The 7066-nt window shown below is 33.9% G+C and overlaps 1 pseudogene across 1 annotated transcript; it reads right to left on the bottom strand.

Annotated features, from left to right (window-relative positions):
• Positions 1-962: 962 nt before the first annotated feature.
• On the bottom strand, positions 963-6992 carry LOC111283573 (uncharacterized; annotated as a pseudogene). Its single transcript, XR_016337267.1, has 14 exons — positions 6898-6992; positions 6776-6827; positions 6598-6693; positions 6330-6407; positions 6147-6221; positions 5531-5583; positions 4863-5014; positions 4642-4645; positions 4307-4413; positions 3528-3654; positions 3279-3376; positions 2153-2291; positions 1412-1464; positions 963-1311 (listed from the first exon to the last, which is right to left on the bottom strand). The product of XR_016337267.1 is annotated as an uncharacterized LOC111283573 (transcript).
• Between the last annotated feature and the right edge of the window lie 74 nt (positions 6993-7066).

Genomic DNA, 7066 nt, shown 5'->3' with positions numbered 1-7066 from the left:
ATATTTTTTTCATGTCTATTTAAAATTATCCAATCTAATTCGAATATATACATTAAAGATTCATAAATACTACTAGTAAAATGAAGACTACAAGGTAAAAAATACTCCTAAATTATAATTTAATAATTATTTAAAATTTTAATATCCTATTGTAATCAATTAAATTTTTAAAATTTTATTTCGATTTAATTGAACTTTTAATTGAACAAAATTCAATTATGTGATAAAATTAAATTAATCAATTTTCGAACTATAATTAATTAAACTTTTACATGGATTTTAAAGAGAGGGAAAGAGGGAGAGAAACAAAAAAGAAAGAAAAAAATATTTTATTTAATTTTTATGCATATTAATTACGTTATGTGATAAAATTTCATTTATTTTATTGAAATCACAAAAAGTTTTATTTTAATTAACGGTGTTAATTTTTTTATTCAAATAAAAATTTAATTAGATGAGAAAGAAAAAAATTATTTTATTTAACTTTTATGCATATTAATTACGATATACGATAAATTTTTATTTATTTTATTGATAACACAAAATTTTATTTTAATTATCAGTATTAATTTTTTTATTCAAATAAAAATTTACTTAGATGCACATAAATATTAAAATGACTGATTACTTATAGTAAAAAATAAAACCTTATATGATTTTGTAATTATAGTTCAAAATTTGTTTTTGTCTTAAAAAAAATCTGAATCCATTGATTCTCTCGTGAAGTTTTGGATTTCAGAGGTTCCTTTATGACCAAAGCATTATCTGACAGCAACATTCCATCCTCTGCCATTGTCTTCCCTGCAAACATTAAAGCCAACAGCATTTATTGTTTCCTTTGTCATTTGCGAATAAACCTTATTCACAGTCACAAATAGTATCTCATGTAACCTTTCTCGTTGCTGATTTGCACGACATGATAGTACTGTTGATGGTTTGAAGACAGTAATTGCAACTTCGTATTGCAATTAAAAGAGTGACCAATTAATCTATATTTTTGAAGCTCAAGAAGCAGCAAAAATACCAAGTTTTTGAGGTTCACGTCAAGGAAGCATCTTCTCCAGAAGATGTAATCTAATGGATGCATGATGTACAAAGTGAATTAGGCCCATGGTATGATATGATGAAAATAAAGCTCATAGAATAAAGTTCTGGCAATGTAAATACTCTTGTTGCAGGGCAAAGTTTCCATTGACTTTGCCTGTAACATAGTGGCCATGCTGGAACTTGTTATAAAAAGGTCACCAAGCGTGGATCGGTACGGCATGGAAGGCCACTTCGGGCTTCTAAATCCCTACAGCCAGATGCAGCCTGCAATGAGCATAAAATATAGGTCAGAGAAATGTCTCCTAGTAATCAGAAAAACTTGCAGCTCATTTGCTTATTATTAACAAAGTGTAAATCCGTTTACCACTTGAGCAGCAAATGGTAAAATCTCCTCCGGTGGCATACCTGCACAGAGAGCTAAAAAAAGAAAAATGAATAGTCATCAACCTCACCAATGGCCTAATCAGTAAGTAGAAAAAATAAAAGGAGCAAACTGAGATAATAATGCCATGGTATTTTCAGATTCTCAAATTCCATAGAGAACAAACTAAGTTATGAATTGCATAATTTTTCAGACCATATTTAGTCAAAGAAAATGAAAGATCAATGAAACCATGTGGTATGATCCCCTATAAAATGATACTTGTTCAGCTGTGAGAGGATCACAAAGTTTCCAATAAGGCTTTAACATTGTGCATCCATTGATAGAAGACGCTGTTGATCAAGGGCTTGTCTTGTATATAAATACAATCACCTTCAATATTAATTGAGTGAAATCCCAGAAGAAAAAGACGCTGAGTGGTTGTGATGCCACTGATAACATAATTGTCTAGTCACACTTCACTCTCATTCGACTCCAACAAGATAAAAAATGAAACAATCTTACATCTTTCCAGGTTTGTTGCTAGTTGGTAGTTAGGCACTTTTGGAACAATGGATGGTTCATATCAATATAAATCTGAGCACTTCAAGATTAATGCAAAAGTTTTTCTTACCTATTTGGAACAATCTTGAGGAATGTTAAACATAAATATGTTTACCAAAGAATGAAGAATCTTCAGAAAACGAAAGATGGAGACAAATGAGGTTGAATGGTTAAATGTACCATAAACTACTGCTCCAATAAATGCATCTCCTGCACCAGTTGCGTCAACAAGTTCTGAAGGTGGAATCTTCTCAGCTGTTCCGTCAAATAACCGGCAAATCACTGTGCCTATCCCATTTGCACTCAATTTGGTAACCACCTACAAAGATGAAACTCTGGAACATTAATTCTATTATATGTTGAAGCCATGTAACAAATAAAACTCTGGAAGATGAAAGAAAAGTTCATAGTTGTAGACTGTAGAAGGATAGACTTTTAAATAACAGAAGTAGTTCCGAAGAACTCTTCCAAATTAGCCGCCCAAAGAGACAACTTGAACTCAGATTCAAGCAAAATTATGTCCCGGCATAGATTAAGGGGGTTCCACTGGAAACTTGAAATCCTGATAAATCAGAAATATTCACTATCTTTAACAACAATCCAATAAGATTGGTCTGTACCAGACATGCATTTTAATAGGGAAAAAAGTGCTGCTATAGAATGACCTCCAATGTTCTTGTCACTTGTACCAGTGGCCTTGCCCTCAAAATACATCAATTAGCCTAGTCAGACGCATAAAGAAATTCTTAAAGCCATGGTTATTTTTATCTGGAATGACTGTCCAAATTAGTTAAATATGCTCTCTCTCTCTCTCTCTCCCTCTCTAATCTGTAGCTCAGGGTTACACAGCCTCCCAATCACCTCAAAAAGAGATAAATTTGTTCTATAAACTACAAACATTGATATTTGTATTTTATCCTTTTGAATCTCCAGATTGTAGCAGCAGTCATAGCACCTGTAGTGCTCTAGCCTCTTAACACTTGAAACAGCAGGCAAACTTCCTTGGAGAAGGCAACTTTAGGTGAAGTAAAGAAGGGATGGTAAATTCCTTTGCATCACATGACAGATTATTAAATGCCGTAGAAGCCACTACATGCTAAATGGCAACATGCTATTGGAGGCATGCTTAACCGTAAGTATAGGCTTCTCCTTCCCTTTCTAAAAAAGATCTTAGACAGTTAAATTCATGTTGTGCAACAACTATATTCCCACCTACAAGAGATCACAGTAGACCTATACAGACTAAACATAAGCCCTAGAGATATAATATGTAAGTCACTTATAAAGTCCTCTCTTTGCATATTACCAATGAGATACACGTTGGGATGGTGTTGCTTTCATCTTTTCTCTGCTTTAGTGATTTCAATAAACTGTGAACATCCATTGCTTCAGGATCAGAACCTCCTACAAACATAGTAGAGAAGACCCGTAAAAAAATGTTAATTCAAATGAATCAAGCACAATATCTCATTTTTTATTTTTGGTTCCAACCTAGATTTCTAGATCCGTTTCATATGATATTTTGCAACAACACTATTCATGTAACTACACTCACCATTTACACTTCTTTCTAGCATTATGCATCCATCTTCACCCAATGTCAAAACCACAAATTTTAAGTTTGGCAATCTCAGAAGCACAGAAATAAGCGCACTTGGAACAGATGGAGCCTCTGTCCATGCCTGTCTCATTGGAAGTTCGTAACACATGCCACAAAAATCAACTTGTTAACAAATTTCAGCTGCAATGCACACGTATATCATCCTTGTAACTAAAGATTAAACAACCAGGCCAAAACCAAATAACAAAAACACCAACTGAACTAAAAAATAAAACAGATTTAACTGATAATGACGAAATATGTTATAAAGGATATGGGTAGATGATGTCACTTAAAAAAGATTATAGAAGAAGGATCCTCTGGAGGTTGAATAAGAGTTGAAGGGCACTTCCTTTATTATTTTTTTTTCGACAAATGTTTGCAAAACTAAACTTGGTTTCAACATTGATGGGAGTTATACAGCCAGCTATTAGAACAGACATTAAACCCAACACAACTTTGACCAAAGTGAGCAAAATAAAAGAAAAAAGAAAGACAGGAATGGATATTTTAAGCAGAAGCAGCATGGTTCATTGCTAAAACTGACAATGCCAGTTTCAATACAAACTGCCTACATTTTTGTAAAAACCGTTTTATGAGAAAACTCACTAGCCATCAAAATTTCCTTCTCGGAAAGAACTTGAACAAAAAAATGGTAAGAGACAAGAAGCGAAAGAGATAAAATGTTCTATCTAAAAGAAACATTTAGTGATCCATCAAAAAGATCAACTTACCTATGGAAACTTTGCTGAGCATATAGCATAACTAGCAAAGTTCAGAAGATCATCTAAACCTTCCCTTTTCCTTTCTGCATCCACTAATATTGGTATATTCTTGCGAGCTGCCCGTACTGGAAATATCCAAAAAAATGCTATTGACTTGCTATTGGTTGATATTAATCTTGATGAAAAATGTAGAGAAAGGACTTAATATTCTAGCAATTATGGTAAACTGCCAACATCAAATATGCCATAAGTTGAAGCTAAAGCTAATCACAGAAGATAAAATAAGGAAAATCCAATGGACTTGGTCCAATTAGAGGCTTTCAATCAAAATACAAGTTGTGCACAAGCCTGTGAACAGCCTAATAGTTAACAAAAAAAAAAAAAAAACTCTTCACTTTTTGTAGTTTTTCTGCCAAGAACCAGGTTGATAACTGTTACAAATGATAAGCTAAAAATTTAGGATATTTAACATGCATTATTAAATCAGTCCATACTCACAACAGTATAATAAATCTTAGTTTCATCTACCTTGATGCTATAAGCAGAACAAGAAAAGAAACTTTACCTCTTTTGCAATAATTAAAGCAGTTTCATGCAGTCTTCTATCAAAATAGACCATATTTACTCCATTCAATGTAAAAAAATAAACTTGACTGAGAGAGTTCCTCCGGTATCAAGTGTGGATAACCAGGGGTGTGAATACAGGTGCGAGTTTTGCTGAAATTGTTATTCAGTGTCAACCAACAGGATACATGAGTATTCACTTCAATCCATGGTGAAAATTTTTAATCATAATATGCATTTTCGCTGAATCGCTCCAGGCAGCCAACATCCTGAATTCTATTTCCAATTTTTTAACATAAGCAATGCTTTTTTCGTTGTTCTTGTTATGAGTGTAAGATCACAGCTTGCCTCTGCACCCAAAGAAAATGTAAATGAATTGAACAGACAATTTTAATTTAAACATTATTGTAAAGAAAGGCTGTAGGATCCGGTCAAAGGTGACTTTTAGCCATCTAAGCCACTCTTCTGAAGACAATTTTCAGTGTTTTAAACCTACTATAGGCAGATCCCTATTGTCTATGTACGTACCCAAAGAGAAAAGAAGGAATTTTCAAGGAAAGACACTGCTTACTGAAAGGATAACATATTATCCAATGCTGGGAATAAAGCAATAAGGGGAGGACATCAAAATGTAAACAATATCATAGCCATCTAAGTTTAAGTGCTCACGTTTGGCTGTCAACAATGATACAAGTAAATGGTGAATTACCCTCCTCAGAAACCTGAAAGTGACACAATTAAGTCAGAGAGAGAGTCCAGGTCGTAATGCAACATTTAATAACAGTAAAAGATGGCCCAGTGCACAGGGCTCCTTATGGTATCATCAGAAAAAAGATGTCTCATTTTAATATTTACGGGGCCAAAAAAAAGGGCATATGAGCTGAGCAAATAACACAGATTTTCTTGGGTCACCAAGAAATAGTTCAATGGATACCAAGAAATAGTTCAATGGATGATGTGATGTACGATAAAACACATTCCTATGCAGGTTGGTCTCTGCTAAATGTTAGTATGATAATCCAAGTTCCTAAATTCTTTTTTTGCCTTCTAACTGGGGGGGTTCAGGAAAGTAATGATCTACAAATTCAAAAGATCTATACATATTATATAAAATCTGGGTAAAGCATAACTTCTAAAGCCAAATATCAAAACATTTAAACGATACCAATGGAATAAATCTTCGAGGCAAATAACCTTTATACACCAATCAAGATAAAAACAACGAAAATAGTAGGCTAAAGATCTTTCCCAGAAGTATGAACCGTAAATCATCTCAAAGGCTTACAATAAAGAAGGAAGTGTTGACTCCATCAGCTTCAAGCTACTCCAATATACCCTTGCCTTGAGCATCATTGGCAACCTAATGATTTATATAATGCAATAAAAATGTCATCACAGTCAATAGTCAAGTTTTACGGTGGAGTAGAAGTAAATAGAGAAAGAAAGAAAGTACAAAGATATATAAGACCTTAGAAATTAATCGCGGATTTAATCCCAAACGAGCAGCACATGTTAAGGCATTTCCAGCATTCCCACCACCTTGAACCTAAGAAAACAAATGCAAAACTAATCAATCAATGATATTCAATGCCTAGAAGGAGGGCAAAATTGAAACATTGATCAAACATGAAGTGCATCACTCACATAAAATCCATCAACAAAAACAAAGAAGCAAAAGTCAATTATCAGTAGATTAAGTAAATGAAAGAAGGAAGCCTGGATTTTATAATAAGAACCCTTAGGCTTGTGCTTCTGATTTTGTCATCAGGGTTAGGATAAGAAGCCACAGTGGCCAAGAAATTTACTGACACCGACCCACAACCTAGCCGTTTACAATGTTAAAAACTTTACCAATCAATAGCATGCTAATGCTTAACAAAAAGAGATATAGATGAAAAGTAAAACAAAAAGTACGACGATGCAGTGTTGGGGAAGAGGTGGAAGTGATTCGGATGACATTTGGGCCCTGCAGAATAGACTACTGAGGAAAGAATATAAAATAAAACGAAAATGAAGCAAAAGAGAGGCGAATTAACCTTGTAAAGAGAGATGGAGTGGAGCGAGCGGAAGACGAGTAAGAGACAAGGTTGAAAGCAATGGCATTGGGGAAAGCTGAAAGTGATGAGAGCATTGTTTTTTTTATTTTTTTAATCTCTGTCTCTCGAAAAGCGTTTTTTAGTGGCGTACAGTACACTGTGCAGTTCG

Source organism: Durio zibethinus, chromosome 3 (genome assembly GCF_047325235.1).
Source record: "Durio zibethinus cultivar Kanyao isolate XHJ-2024 chromosome 3, ASM4732523v1, whole genome shotgun sequence".
NCBI lineage: Eukaryota > Viridiplantae > Streptophyta > Magnoliopsida > Malvales > Malvaceae > Durio > Durio zibethinus.
Note: the sequence above shows the minus strand (reverse complement) of the source record. Positions and strands in the feature narration are given on the sequence as shown.